This window comes from Equus asinus, chromosome 3 (genome assembly GCF_041296235.1).
Source record: "Equus asinus isolate D_3611 breed Donkey chromosome 3, EquAss-T2T_v2, whole genome shotgun sequence".
NCBI classification, from domain to species: Eukaryota; Metazoa; Chordata; class Mammalia; order Perissodactyla; family Equidae; genus Equus; species Equus asinus.
Window position 1 is genome coordinate 111904305 of NC_091792.1, and position 16878 is coordinate 111921182.

General features: G+C 37.0%; 1 pseudogene; it reads left to right on the plus strand.

Annotated features, from left to right (window-relative positions):
* The first annotated feature begins 492 nt into the window (after nucleotides 1–492).
* On the plus strand, nucleotides 493–16672 carry LOC106845183 (mitotic spindle assembly checkpoint protein MAD1-like; annotated as a pseudogene).
* The last annotated feature ends 206 nt before the right edge of the window (nucleotides 16673–16878 follow it).

The following is a 16878-nucleotide window of genomic DNA, read 5'->3' on the forward strand; positions in this document are numbered from 1 at the left end:
CAAAATAATTTTTTATGTTTTGAACCCCATAGTCATTACTAAGCCACAGTCTCTGCCCTCAAAAAGCACGCAGTCTAATGAGCAGGAGGAGGGAAAAACATGAACATAGCATCAATTGTAATCACAAGGTTTAATAAGTACAACTATATGCGACAGAAAGATGAACCTGCCTGACTCATTCAAGGACAGAGCCACAGTTTGCTAATCTATGACAGTGTGTGCGTATTGTGAGGATATGAAAAGGCATTCCGGCAAGTTGGGACAGAATGAACAATTACATGGAAAAATGAAGTTGAAAGTGTGTTTGGGGAATTATAGTTGTATATGGCCACAGAGAGAGAGAGTGTAGGAAGGAGTGGTGAGAAAAAAGTTAGAAATAATAGAACAAAGATTCTGAGTATTATGGATGCTACTCATGGCCATAGAGAGCCATTAAAACATTCTGTGTTTGTTCATTTGTTTGTTTGTTTGTTTGTTTACCTGGGGACTGCCATGGTCAAATATGCAAATTGCAAAGATTGCTTTGATGGACAGAACGGAAAGAAGAGGTTGCTGGAACCATGGAGATCAGTTAAAAGTCTAATTCAACAATGCAAACAAAAAGGTGAGCATTTTTCTTTTCCCAAAATTCTTCCAAATTGAATGTGGCCTTCTCACTCCCCTAAAAAGGAACCTAGGAAATATTGCCAGATCTTGGATAAGTATGAGCCTTTGTATCAGAATTCAGAGGAGATCAAATGTAATTAAGCTGAAAGAGATAAAAGTTTATCCATGTCACTTATGGCAAGACAACTGAAGGGTCTAAGCTTAGAAGACCACAGGAAGGCGCTTTTACTGAAAGCAGCATCATTCATTATCAAAAAGCAGCACCTCAAAAACATTCTTCTGAAGGAAGAAAAATGTATTTTTCTATGATCACTTTTAGAACTTCTTTTTTCAGTCATATTTTCTCTGATGGCAGGAACATGGGCTTAGCCACATGAACACTCACCTCACAGAGATCACGTAGCTGTGGGCACCTTTAATGGAACACTCTTTTAATCATTTTTGAAACTACCTCTATCATTGGGCACTACCTAGGTATCAACTTTTTTTTAACCAGTTGCTCTACACATTGATGATTTATTTTAAACTTTTCAACTCACCTTTATCATAAACATTGAAACTTTCCCAAAGCCTATTACCACCGAATGAACTTTACTAGGGAGGAAGCTTAAATCTTATCATTGGAGATATTTTCACCTGTCAGATGTTTCTACAGCAATTGTTTATGCCATTGTCATCAAGTAAGGTCCAGGATGTTCGATGCCACAAGTTGTTCATATAGCCTCTCTCTGTATATTCAAAAGTGATATATATTATCTTAAAATCTTCTCTGGACTATTGGCACTTCACTCATCACAGATGACCTTATATCCCAAAGTCATCAGAGAAATAGAAGAGAATAAGCACAAGAACGCTTGCAAATTTCTCAACATCCACATATAAACTTCCCTTCACTTACATTCATCTTTTTCTCCTTTGTTCCACTTCCATTAGAAGGGATGTCTTTCTACATGCATGTGGAGAGTGTTAAATATTGCAAGGTACTAGAGCTAAAAATGAAAAGAAACAAGGGCAAAACCATAAGGATAAACACCTCCAAATTGTAGGGCAAAGTTGGCACACTCTTTGTATCTCACCTAAAACTGTTCTCAATTATCTATCTTGACATGTAAAACTTTGCGATATAAGGGACAACTGAATTTGAGACAAGGTTGTGAAATATTGCACTGGAGGAAAATATTTCTTAAAAAAAAATTTCTCGAGGTCAGCCCAGTGGCATGTTGGTCGAGTTCTTGTGCTCCATTTTGGCAGCCCGGGGTTTGTGGATTCAGACCCCGGGCATGGACCTAGCAGTGCTGGTCAGGGCATGCTTGGCAGCACCCCACATAAAATAGAGGAGGACTGGTAACAGATGTTAGCTCAGAGCCAATCTTCTTCACAAATATATATATTTCTAAAAAACTACAAAATTTTTATGTCTTTCTTCCTTGTAATCCTAGGCTCTTAGAGGAAATAAAGTTTTCCAAGAGATGCCAGTCATAACCATCTTTGTCTTTATTAACTTACCTTCACATATCTAGAGACCCTGATTACTAAAGGACAGTGTTAATATCAGCTTTACTTTGCAAAGCATGATTTGTTTTTTGAGTATTTTATAAATAAGGAAAGTGACCACTAGGTATTAAGTAATTTATCTAAAGTCATAACCCTGTCTGTCTAAATTCATGAAAATTTTCAGTAAATATTTTTAAAAATTGTCTCTTTTTCTGGCAATTACTTTGTGTTTGCTTTCTGTTATGAGCTTTGCATATATTTTCTTTACTTCTCCTGTGAAGGAGGTATGATTATCCTGTTGCTGCAGATAAGAAAACTAAGGTTGAGTCTGATCGGTCTGAGAGTGAAGTGAGTCCATAAAGTCCTTAGCAGATCCACCATCACTGGGCTGGTCCACATTGCCGTAAAGCAGAACTGGAGGCGTGGCAGCAGGTCTTAGTCATCATCTCAGTAGCTGAGCAGTGAGGAAGGAACCCAGTTGCCAGTCACCACTGGGTATCCTCCAATTTCAGAAAACCAAGCCTGGCACCACAGGCAGAGGTGAGGTGCAGAGGAAGCAGCCATTGTGACCTCAAATTCATGACATCTTCTAGTGGCATCTACTATAAGAAAATACTTAAGATATAAGCAAATGAATGACGTTGTGGAGGTTATTTTTGTGCAGAACATTATCATAAAGAAGGTAAATCAGGAAGCAACTTTGTGGTATAAGAGGTAGAGAAATGATGTAGTTTGCTGTCGTTGAAGGGGATAAGGAACAGCAGCAGCTGATGTTACAGGTGGTGCTCTAGTTCAAGGCAGTGAATATGCAGCAGATCACAACCATCATGGCTGTTAACCATCCCAAATTACCAACAGCACCACCAACAGAGAGAAAATGAAGAAAAGGTAAATTCAAAGACTGCTCCTGGAGGGACCGGCCCCGTGGCCGAGTGATTAAGTTCCTGCGCTCGGCTGCAGGAGGCCCAGTGTTTCGCCAGTTCCAACCCTGGGCGCGGACATGGCATCACTCATCAAGCCACGCTGGGACGGTGTCCCACATGCCACAACTAGAAAGACCCACAACTAAGAATATACAACTACGTACCGGGGGGCTTTGGGGAGAAAAAGAAAAAAATAAAATCTTCAAAGACTGCTCCTGGAAAACAATCCAATAATGCCATTCTTACTGCACATGGTGGTGATTGTCATCTTACTAGACATGTAGTCACTATGACCCTCAATCATGATACACTAAGCTTCCCTGGACAGTGACGGGCAGTGCTGACAACCATGGTTAAGGTAAAGGAAGTAGACTAGTTAGAACATACACTAGGGCTGCATTCAACCACTCGGCAGACAGCCTCTTTACCAATGACAGCATGGGGAGGTTATCAATAAAGAAGAGGAAAATCGAGAAAATGAAAGCCAGAGAAAACAGCCACCTCTACTTTGATACTGCTACATCTTCAATTACCTACCCCGACATCCGCAAAACTCTAAATTATAAGATGACAAAGAGAAAAAATGTAGCACATCAATCATCTGAAAAAATTCTTTAGCCCAGAAAACCCTAAACTCTTGCTACTCAAAGTGTGATCCAGGCACCAGCATCATCAGCGTCTCCTAGGATCTTGTTAGAGATACAGAACACTCAGGCCCCACTCAGATGTACTAAATCAGAATCTGCATCTTAACAAGATTCCTAGATGATTTGTATACATGTCAGGCTTAAGAAGCACTGCCTTAATTCACAAGAGGGCAAAAAGACATTAGCATCAGATCCACCAGACGAGCAAAATACATCTGCTCTGAGGCTGTGCAAGGGATTACTGATCTAATGCTGGCCTAGCAACTCTAACTTCATCCAGTTTTGTTATTCAACTAGAAGTAATTGACATGAGATTACAGCAATAAGATTTGAGCTAAGGGAGATACAGCTCAGATGTCAGAAAATATTGAAAATGTATAAATTTGTAAAGGTTATTAGCTTTGAAACTTTTCAGTTGGTTTGAGTAATCTTAAAATAATAAGTAAAATAAAATATGACAAAATAAGAAAATTAAAATCACTTGCCATCAAAAGAAAAAAGTGAATGCAAATGAGTAATCCTTTTGTTGTTCTTGGGAGCCAAATTTTCCATGTAGAAGACAAATTCTACAGATGGAAGATTTAAGATACTAGGTGAAAAACAAAAACAAAAACAACCCCTGAAATCCTAAATTTGAATTGGAAATATTGTTTTGAACTCATGATGCATATCTTTAAAATGTAATATTTCTTAGATATAACAACTAAATGCAATATATTATTCTGGATTGGATACTAGATTGGTAAAACCTTGCTATGCAGGACAAATTAGGATAATTGAATTGGCAAATGTTGAATATGGGATATATTTTAGATAGTATTTTATCATTACTTTAAATCTGATATTTCTAGTGTGGTTACAAGATAATATTCTTGTTCCTAAGAGATGCATGATGAAGTATTTAGATTATAAAGGATCGTGATTTCTTCAATTTAGTCTCAAATGTTTTAGCAAAATAATATTAATACATATAGTAATATATGATGTATATATCCATATATATCAATCCAGATAGATCGATAGATAAAACAAAAGTCACTAAATTCCTACAATTGGTGAATCTCAGAAACATACAGAATATGTTGCCATATGTGAAAGCAAGGATGCTATCAAAGACTGCTGGAGTTGCATCATAAACTCCATTGAAGGCTCCCACAGGGCAAAGGTGGAAAAATTTGAGCATTAACAAGAACAACCGCTACAGTATATTGAAACACAATATGTCTAACTTCATGAGTTTATCAAGATACAAAAATAATTTTTTTAAATTCCCATTCATCATTTTTGGAAGATATCTAGAACTAACTTGCTATTTGAAAACTAGTGAATGAAAGAAAATTATCAGACATTTATCTTGACAATTATGTCACAGATAACCAAATAATTATTGAGGAGATGTTTCTCTGTACGAAAATATTGCAGCTAACAAAGAAAACATCATAGAAAAGACCATTTTTCAAACCCCTAATGAAATCTTGAATTTAGGCAATGATAATCAACAGCCTCTAGCAACCATAAAAACATGGACAACTAGCTAACTTGTTTTTCCTAATGGAAGTACACAAACCCCTATGAAGTATTCTTGCCAAAAGCATCTAACCTGAATCTGATTCCAGTTCCTGTATTTTGAAAGAAAGAAAGAAAGAAAAGAGAGAGAGGGAGGAGGGGAGGGAAGAAGGAAGAAAGAAAGATGAACTAAGGAATGGAACTGAAAACTTTCTAAGTCCTCGCTATATGCTCCTGGACTAGATAATTAGAACTGTCTGCATTATCTATATAGCAGGAGGAGTTTTGTTGTTGTTGTATTTATGTAACAATGTCCCTTTTTGATAATTTTTTTTATGTCTGGATTTTTTTAAGGCACCTTTAAAGATTTTCACATGTTCTCATACACCATCAAGTTGAACAAGGTGCAATTTTTCAAGAACTTCATTTTTATTTTGCAATGTAACTTTAAAAGATATTTTCAATGTTAAACTGTAAAAACTTGTTAATAAAGACTTAAATAACAACTACAGCAATACCCACAACAAAATCAATAGTGGAGTATAAGAAGGATAACATTTGAGAATATAGTCATTGAAGAGAATGAGTAAACATAAGCTTGGCCTTCAGAAATAACAGATGTGTTATAAAGAGGCGGTGAGGGAATTCTAGAATTAGTATCAAAAAGTAGGTGAAGCTTCAATGTTCAATAGAGATAATATATAGCCCATTTAAAAAATATCTGATTAAAATTTTACATAGAGAAAAGTAACAAATGATAATTTTATACTTTCGTGAATTTTCACAAATGTAACTAGCACCCAGATTAAGAAAGAGAAAATTAGCAGCATGTTAGAAGCCCTCTTCATGGGGCTTGATGAAAGGAAGAACTGAGAATGGAAAATCAGTATGATAATGTTATCTCTAGTATAGGACAAAAAGGAAAAAAGGGAGAAGGAAAGGAGGAAAAGATGGAAGGAAGGAAGCGGGGAAGGAGAGCAGGATAGGAGGAAGGACACAGGGAGGAAGGACCTGGGGCAGTAAGAAGGGAAGTGGCCACAGAAGACATAGGGGAAAACACCACCATCCTAACCATCCTGAGGTCTTTGAACAGCTTCATTTCTGAGTGAGTAGAGGGAGGGTCTGGATTGGGTGTTTCCACCTCTGTTCAAGTTTCTCTGCAGATGCAGTACCAGCAGAGCATGCAGTTGGAGGAACCAGCAGAACAGATCCATTCAGTCTCACCTCACCCAGACAGAGCTGGAAAAGATGCAGATGGAGCTGAGTCACAAGAGGGCTTAAGTGGGGCTGGAGAAAGTGGCTAGCACCAGTGCTAGGAGCTAAGAGCATGAGGTTTACTGCAACGAAGAGCCCTGGATGTGCATTCTGCAGCTTCAGGAGCAGGAGGCTCAGATGGAGGAGATTAAGAAGAAGCAGGCAGAGCACAGCAGGTTGTTTAAGCAGCAGCTGGATGCAGCCAGCAAGAAGCTGCAAGAGAAGGAGGACCACTCAGCTGAAGCCTAAGAAAGCATTAGTTTGTCAAAGGGGAAGATATGGGAATCACAGTGGAATGTGATGAACCAGGAGATGCAGGTGAAGAGCCTGGAGTCTGACAAGCAGGAGCTGGAGGAGCAGATGGACTTGCAGGACAAAAAAAAAAATGCCAGGAAGCTAATCAAAAATTCAGGAACTCCAAGCCAGTCAAGAAGTGAGGGCAAACCAGGAACAGAGGATTAAGGATGTGAAGCAGAAGCTGTCCTTGCAGGAGCAGGATGCTGCCATTGTGAAGAACATGAAGTCTGAGCTGGTGCAGCTGCCCGAGAGGGAGAGGGAGCTGAAGCATCTGAGGGGGGAGAACGTGCGGAGATGTGAGAGACCGACAGGCTGCTCAGGGAAGAACTGGAGGGCCTGCAGGGGTGTTAGGAGAAGATGCAGGGAAATCTCATTGACCTGGAGCTGGAGAAGACTACTGGAGAAGCTGCAAAGCTGGAAGGGACGGGATCAGATCACAGGCTTGAACATTAGGACCCTGAAGACCTTTCCAGTTTCATTGTCCAACTGCAGCAGAGAGAGCTTGCCCTGAAGGAAGGGAGCAGCTGCAGCACCAGCAGCCCCCCCCCCCCCCCCCCCCCCCCCCCCCCGGCCTGGAGAAGTTTAGGCAGCAGCTCCAGAAGGAAGTCTACCAGGTCTGCAGTCAGCTGCTGGAGGTGAGGAAGAAGCGGAAGACCCACGAGGACCTGGCCTGAGACTTCAGAAACGGGTCCTGCTGCTGAAAAAGGTGAGAAAATGGAGGCCGAGAGAGGTTGACTTGGCAGGAGTCCACAGTAGAGAAGGAGCAGCATTCCTGCTTCTGTTCCTTACCCTGACCCTGTGTTGCCTCCCTCCTGGGGGAACACATATTGGTCCGGCTCCCTACCTTTGTCTCTGAATGGCTCCCTTCCACCTTCCTGAAGATGCTTGTATGGCACACTGCATGTGGAAGAGCTCACAGCCATGGGTTCCTGAAACAAGCAGCTCTTGTTGCCACCCCCTTCTGGCTGCCATCCAGTGGGTGTTTGGGAATCTAAAAGGTGCTTGTGGTGAGATAGGAGATACAGATATGTCTATTTTTGATGCTGTGACTTAAAATTACCAACTTGGAAAATGGTGTTAACTGCCTTTTCTCCCCAGCAATGAAAGTTAAGAGAACCACAGATCTCTGGGGCAGACAACAGGAAGGTGAGAGATGGTGAGAACAGGTGCCCAGGACCAATTTTTTGAGGAACTTCCATACTGTTGTCCATAGCGATCTTGCCAATTTACATTCTCATCAACAGTGCACAAGGGTTCCCTTTTATCCACATCCTCACCAACACTTAATTCTTATCTTTTTGATTCCAACAGGTGTCAGGTGGTACCTCATTGTAGATTTGATCTGCATTTCCTTGAGGATTAGTGATGTTGAGCACCCTTTCATGCACCTGTTTGGTATCTGTATGTCTTCTTTGGAAAAATCTCTATTCAGATCCTCTGCTCATTTTTTAATTGGATTATTTGTTTGCTATTGAGTTGTATGAGTTTTCATATATTTTGGATATTAGCCCCTTATATGATTTGAAAATATTTTCTCCCATTTTGTGGGTTGCCTTTTCATTTTGTTGATGTTTTCCTTTGCTCTGCAGAAGGTTTTAATTTGATGCAGTCCAATGTGTTTATTTTTACTTTGGTTGCCTTTGCTTTTGGGGTCAAGTCCTAAAAAATGTCACAAAGACAGACGCCAGGGATTTTGTCATCTCTGTTTGTTCTAGGAGTTTTCTGCTTTCAGGTTTTACATTCAAGTGTTTAATCTATTTTGAGTTATTTTTTGTGTATTGTATAAAATAGTTTTCCAGTTTCATTCTTTTGCATGTAGTGTCTGGTTTTCCAAGCACCATTTATTGAAGAGACTGTCCTTTTTCCACTGTGTATTCTTGGCTCCTTTGTCATAAATTAATGGATCATATACATGTGGGTTTATTTCTGGGCTCTCTATTCTGTTCCATGATCTGTGTGTCTGTTTTTATGACAAAACCATACTGTTTTGATTACTATAGTTTTGTAACATGGTTTGAAAATGGGGAGCATGATGTCTCCAACTTTGTTCTTATGATTTCTTTTGATAGGGATTGCATTGCATTGGTAGGTTGCTTTGGGTAGTACAGACATTTTAACAATATTAATTGTCATAATCCATAAGCGTGGGATATATTTCCATTTATATGTCTCTTCTTCAGTTTCTTCCATCAATGTCTTATAGTTTTCAGTGTACAAGCAATTCACCTCCTTGGTTAAATTTATCCCTGTTTTTTTATTCTTCTTGATGCAGTTGTAAATGGGATTATTTTCTTAATTTCTCTTTTTGATAGTTTTTTTATTAGAGCATAGAGACACAACAGATTTTTGTATATTGATTCTGTATCCTGCAACTTTACTGAATTTGCTTATGAGTTCTATCATTTTTTTGCTAGAGTCTTTAGGATTTTCTATGTACAATATCATGTGATTCGCAAATAGTAACAATTTTACTTCTTCCTTTCCAACTTGGATTCCTTTTATTTCTTTTCCTTGCCTAATTGCTCTGGCTAGGACTTCCAATACCATGTTGAATAAGAGTAGTGAGAGTGGGTATCCTTGTCTTGCTCCTGTTCTTAAGGGAAAGCTCTCAGGTTTTCACCCTTGAGTATGCTATTAGATGTGGGATTGTCATATATGGCCTTTACTATGTTGAGGTATGTTCCCTTTATACTCACTTTGTTGAGAGTTTTTATCACAAACAGATGTTGAATTTTGTCAAATGCTTTTTCTGTATCTATTGAGATGATCAGGTGATTTTTATCCTTCATTTTATTAATGCGATGTGTCACATTGATTGATTTGCAGATGTTGAACCATCCTTGCATGCCTGGAATAAATCTCACTTGATCATGGTGTATGACCCTTTTAATGCATTGTTGAAATTGGTTTGATAATATTGAGAATTCTGCATTTATGTTCATCAGGAATATTGGCTTATAATGTTCTTTTCTTGTGACATCCTTGTCTGGTTTTGGTACCAGGGTAGTGCTTGCCTCATAAAATGAGTTTTAAAGTGTTTCTTTCTCTTCTATTTTTTGGAAGAGTTTAAGAAGGACAGGTATTAATTCTTTGAATCTTTGGTAGAATTCACCAGTGAAGACTTCTGGCCCTAGACTTTTGTTTGTTTGGAGGTTTTTTGTTACTGATTACTGATTACTAAATCTCCTTACTAGTAATAGGTCTGTTCAGATTTTCTATTTCTTCAAGATTCAGTCTTAGAAGGTTATATGTTTCTAGGAATTTATCCATTTGTTCCAGGTTGTCAGCATCTTAAAGGTTTAAAATCATTATAAGGAAGCATTTACCTAACAAAAAAAATCACAGTCAGAGCAAATGTACACATTATTCTGGCTCAAGGGGAATGAAACACATAGTGGAGTATTCTTGTTTCAGAGTTAGCTCTAAAAATTAGCTTCTCCTTCTTAGCTAAGGAGTGTCAACAAAGAAGAAAAAATTTAGCACTATTTATAAGACATACTAAGAGATTAAAATATAAAATCTAACAGCATATTTCTATCTATTCTTAAATAGACTTGCGCTACCCAGTACATCACAGTAAAAACAACAGATTTTCCTCAGGGGTCTCCATGAACAAATATGGTATAATTTACCTGATATGTCTGTTGACTCACCTTCAGGTATGAACTACTAAAAACCCAAAATGTGTCAGGATGTGAAACTCAGAAGTCAACCCAATTTTGACGTTTCTACAATTTATCTTACTCTACTTAGTAAATATATCAGTGCACTCATGAGTTCTAAATCCTGAGAGTAAACTTCTGTTCCTACCTAACAGTCAGCTATGTTTCTAAAAGAGCCTTTTCCCTGATATTTCTAAACCTTTGCTGATCAAAACACCCAAGCACATTCCTCAATAAAAGCTCACATCTGTTAATCAAGTATACTTCACAAATCCTGAATTGTTACAAGCTCCCTTACAATCCAGCAAGGCAAATGTAATTTAATAAGGAACAGTCCACACAGAATTATTTTGTTTTTCAAGGAAAGCACATAAAATGGGAGAGGGAATAAACTGGCAAGATGTTTTCATTTACTCAAGTGATAACCTTGAAATAAACTAAAAATGCCTCCTGCAAAATTGACCTAAACTGGGGAAATATTGTATCTCGGTGGTTATGAATCACCTTCTTATGACATGATATGACAAAAATCATGTGTACCTACAAATCTGCTAATACAATGAGAAGGGAGATTAAGCTCCTCTATCTATTTGAAAGCTATTTCCTCAGAAGTCTACATATTGGAAAATTTTTCATTTCTAAAATAGATTTATAATTTTCAGTAAGAAGAAACCATTCAAAACTCTTATTACAATGGGGAACTTTTGCTAATTTTATGCTACTTTTTATGAGGCTAAAAATTAACCTTATACATCTTTCAACCAGTCCTTTTAAATCTCTTTCAAAAATCTACACAATATGTCTTATGCCTGTATGATAGTTCATTAGCCCTGAAAATTATGTAATAAAATTCCTTGATAATTTGTTATATCACAATTAATGGTACCAGAGTGCTCCCAAGAAAATAATACTGGATTTTACTAGTTTGAATTCACTTTGCTAACAAATTGATAAACAAATATTTCTATTATTCTTTTAGATAAATACATGGTTATTTTCTTTTTACTACATAGTTTTTAAATGCCACACTGGGAACAATGTGTATCTTGATACTTTAAAACCTACAATAATGTCTACTTCTGGTTATAAGGGCATAATTGCAATTTGTTTTTACTGTATTTTACAAGTTGTCAGTTTTTGACAAATTGGAAAAAGAAAATTGGCCTTTTCTTACAGATCATTTGAGAAGCACATCCCTATTCTGCTACAGCCTAGATTACAACAAGTTCAAATGGATTCTGCCTTGTTCCCATCTTTTGGGGCTAAGCTTTTCCTTTGCATACTATCACAGAAAAGAATGTCCAAGTCCTCTCAACCTCTATTCTCTTGGCTTGAGGGCTCATTAAATTATTAATGCAATAAACAAAATCTCCCAGATTCAATGAGGCATTCATTACTCCAAGCAGTGGGCAGTAGGGTGGGCGCTGGCCAGAGGACAGTAACAAAATGTGCATATTGGCCCTGAGTTTTATTCCATACAGATTCCTGGTATTTTGACCTATCCATCCACTTCTGGTTTCCCACCCATCTTGCTCACCAAAGTTAAAGGGCTCAGTTTTTTTCTCTCTAGTTACATAGAATCTGAATTTGCAAGGCTGTGGTATTCTTTCTCCTTCTTTTCTATTACTTCCTCAAATGAACATTGATCTAATTTCTACTCTTCTTAAAAACATGCATGTGAATCTTTTTGACTAGTGCCGTATCCACATGCCTTGTGTCCAGCTTTGTAATAGATGGCTCAAATCCAACTATGCAAAGTGGAAAGAGAAGAGGTACATGAAGTCCATTTTTCTTAAGTGAGACCAAGAGGAAGAGAAAAGCACACAGATTAATATTCTGGATATTATTCCAAAAAAAGTTCATGTATTTTTTAAATTTTATTGTTATAAAAACTATACATCTCTCTTTTCTATATTTTAAACTGAAGTTAAGAAAGATTACCTTGTCAAGGGCAGAGCACAGGTAATAAGTGGTAGAGCCAGTAACCAAACTCAGTTCTGTCCAACTTCAAACTTCTTTACACTAGACCCAAGGTTTTGTGATCAGTCTATTTCACTCACACCACAATAATATAATATATGAGAAGTTAATATTTTCATCCCTTTTACTTATTTTTTCTATTTGGCAGCTAACTGGGATGACTGAAAATTATAGATATGTTTAGAACAATTCTACTGCATTGAAAGTAATCTGCATTAGTTATAAGAATAAGGTTAAAGCTTGAAAAAACACCATGAGTAAATGAAACACAAAAATAGTTAAAAATATTAATGGCCTACTCAGACAAAAAGATGTAGGGCTGCAGGCTTAAAAATAAAATTAGTCTGCACGTGATATTTACATAAATAAAGAAGGAACTCAGGACAGTTGCAAAATAAGATAGAGTTTAAGACATGATACAACATTACAAACATTTGTTTTTCTAGTATATGAGAATAAAGTGAACGTAAAAGTAATATGAATTAGAGTAGTATCCTAACATGTCTATTTTTTCCTGTTTTCCACGTTTTACTCTTTTTTTTCTCTTTTCAGTAAGAGCTGTATTGGATGGAAAAAATAAAATTTCATTCCACGTACTTTACCTTGGCCAAGTGCAAATAACTTAGAATGGTGTTTATCTTATTAATCTAAATAGCATTAGGGAGGGGAGAGAAATGAACAGAGAGAAGTACAATTCTGATTTCTGAGTCTGCAAATGGAAATACTTATCAAAGAATATAGTCTAACTGTGTGATCCTCTGAATAGAAATGAGGGAACAATGTGCATGATTTGTTAACTAGGTTTATCCTATGAAGTGTAATAATGTAATTGTCTGCTACATCAAACAAATAGAAGTATGCTGATTTATTCACTTAGTCACATCCTTGAACTATCCTAATTCTCTGTTATAAAATATTTTGTTTTATTTTATTTTGATGGATATTAGTTTGTATTCCAAAGCAAGAAAAATTTAAAAGGCACGTAAGTTATTTTCTACAAATGAATTAAAAATTCTATTTTGAACTTAAAAATTTATTTATAATAAAGCTAATTCCAATAAGGAACTATTAAGATGTTTCTAAGCATGTGTCCATTCTCAACCACAGAACAAATAAGCACTTTTCAATGCAATATGATGTTTTAGGGTCAAGTATACATAAAAGTTGAGCAATGATGTTTAACTTGTGTTTGGCTTCCAAACTGCAATCTATTTGAGGCAACATGTTGTAATAAGCCATCTGTGGTTTTTGACTGCAGTAAGCTCTGTGTAGGCAGGAAGCATGCCTATGTAGTTCACTGCTGTAGCAAGGGAAGAGAGCGCCATTGCTGGCCATCAAGAGGTGTAAAGCATATAATCACCTCAGCCAGGTATAAGGTCAACATCAACAGTGACAAGTCATGTTGATGGTATGTATTCTTGATCTAATATCATCAGGATGACACTTTTCCTATGTGGTCTTCCTCCTCAAAATCTATAACCAGTTTAATTATGAGAAAACCATCAGACAAGTCCCAATAAAGGGATATTCTGCAAAATACTTGAACATACTCCTCAAAATTATCAAGGTCATCAAAAACAAGAAAAGTTTGAGAAATTGTCACAGTCAAGAGAGTCTTAGCTTTGAGTCATGTTGACTAAGTGTAATGTGGTATCCTTGATGGAATCTTGGTACTGAAAAATGATTTTAGGTAAAGGGTAAGGAAACCAGAATAGAATCATAGACTTTAATTAATAATAATGTATTAATATTGGTCCTTTAATTGTAACAATATACTATACTAATGTAAAATGTTAATTATAGGGAAAATGGATGTGACTCCCTGGATATTTTACCCTCACACTGGGAATAAAAGCCAAAATCTTGGTGTAAATTACAAAATCTTTAGTTCACTCTGTCCCTACTAGTATATCAGGATTCACCTGACAATGATCATTTCATTTTAGATGTCATCTTCTCAGAGAGACCTTTCCTCAGTAGTTCCTCACCCACTCTCTGTTCGTATTCTATAATAGCACTCTTATTTTCTTCTTTGGAGTTATCACCATCTGAAATTATATTGCTTGTTGATTGATTTACATATTTATGAGCTTTTTACTTCACTAGAATTTAAGTTTCATGAGGACAGGAATATTTGATGTATCATAGGGTCTGGAAGGTGCTCAATAAATATTTGCTGATGGATATATGAATCAATGTAGAAGACTGAGCCAGAAAAGAGGGAGCAAGGATGACTCTTAGACTCTTGGCTTTAGCAACTGTTTGAATAGTTAAGCAATTCAGTTAAACAATAAAAGAAGATGAGTAGGTTTGTGGGAGAAAAAAGTTAATTCAATTTGGGATGTTTTCAGTTTGAGGAGCTTATAGGACATCAGAGCAAAGAGGTCCATTTGACATTGCAGATTTGCCTGGTTCACAAAAAATATTTAGACTAGGGATACATTTGGTAAAGGGAAAAAAAATCATAATTGTCTATCAAAACTCATATTTGATTGCATTAATCAGGGAAATAAAATATCACTATATAAAATAAAGTTCTTATCTATTTGACAAGAATGAGATTTGAATTTACATCCCAGAAACTAATAGTCAAAACAGATAAAACATTAGTGAGCTAAGGGCCTCAGTAAATTTTTACTTGATTTTTCAGAGCAAGTTTTTTAAAAAAATTTTAATCTGATTCCTAATTCCTTAGCTTCCCTCTTTTACTATCATGAAAATTAGGTGAATTACTAGGTCCATAGTCCCTCAAGTTCTTTCCTATGATATGACATTATATAGAAGATATTCTGTCTGTTTTTGAGAGAGAAATCTAGTAAGTGTACCTTAGAATATTTACCCTTTGTCAATGGAGCTCATATAGTGATAAATTATTTCTCTAATGTGAGGAAGGCACACAACATGAAGAGGAGAGTGAAGACTATCAGGGTGAGAAGAAGTAGAGTGATACAAGCATTTTTAGCCATCCCACTTGTATTTATTCATGTGCTCCAACTCTTTAGATTTAACGTAATATGGGAAGAATATAACACCACTAAATAAGGTATAGCAAAGGAGTGATATTTACAGGTATAGAATACTGGGTATCCTGTAACCTCACAACAGCTCTCCAAGGTATTATTAGCCTATATTAGAGAGAAGGAGATTGAATTTCAGCAGGATTAAATTAACTTCACAGAGCTAGCAGATGGCTGAGCTGTGGTTTGAAAAAAGGTATATCCGATTTCAAAGACTATGTTCTTAGCACCATACCATGCTGTCTCCTTTGTCAAACTTACTTCCTCTACATTAAGTTTTTAAATCCATTCAGTGAATATTTATTGATTGCTTACTACCCACCAGGCACATTGCTAGAGCTTGCGGTACATAAATTAACTAAATAGAAAGCATTCTTCCTCTCATGGTTGTTATATGTTAATGATGAGCAAAGTCAGTAAGCATAATAAACACACAAATTAGGTAGGTCCTTATAAGGTGATGATTGTTATAAGGCAGAAGATTTAGGTAAGTGGAATCTGAGTGTTGGCATGGGGTAAGGATTGTGATTTTAAATAAAAATGTCAGGATAGACCTCATTGAGAAAGTGACATTTCAGAGACAACTTGAAGGGAATAAATGATTAGCCATGTGGATATCTGAGAGAAAGTGGATATTATCCCTGGCAAACAGAAAAGTAAGTGCATATGCTCTGAATCAATCAAAGTCGTAGCAGAGAATGCACAGTTCATTGAAAAGGGGTAACTGGAGAGGATTTTAATAAAGGGACTATTTACAAAGTGTGTGGACAGGATATAGGGAAACCCCAGGAAGAGTGCAGGATCCCAGGGCTAGTAACACAGTGAGGGGATGAGAGAGCAGTGAAGGGAAGACAAAGTAAGCGATGCAGAAAGATCATGGCCTCACAGGAGCTCTGGAAGACTTTGGTTGAGGAACTCAGCCCACTTGCAGTGATCCCACAGCGAAAGAGCCAGGGTGAAAACAAGTGGGCCTCTTGCTCTCTCCTCCTCCTGATCCTCTCTTGATGACCCTCATTGGCTGAACCCACCAGAAGCCAGAGGGCATGTGAACCATTGAGAGAGCACAGATACAGGTGGAGACATAAAGAGAGGATCTAGACAGGCAAACCAAGCTCTCCAGCCCAGATCATAAGGTAAGAAACATGCCTGGTCTTTTTCAGGAAGCAGAAGGAGACCAGTGTGACTGGAGCAAATTGAGTGAGGAAGAGTGGCCCCAGAAGAGTGAAAATGTAGGAGAAGGGAGGCACATCACATCAGGGAAAGAGTGGGTTGGAAATTTCAGTTGAAATTTCACATGTACATGTAGCTATTGATTTATTTTATGAAATTTCCAAACATCCTTACTAATTTTATACTTTATATAGAAAAGTTTGCTTCTCATTTGAAGAATTTCCAGAATTTAGTGGCTCTTTGAAGAGAAAGAATGCCAGAAATTCTCTAAAAAGAAAGATACATAATTTAACATTTAAAATCAATATAGTTCTGTGTTTAA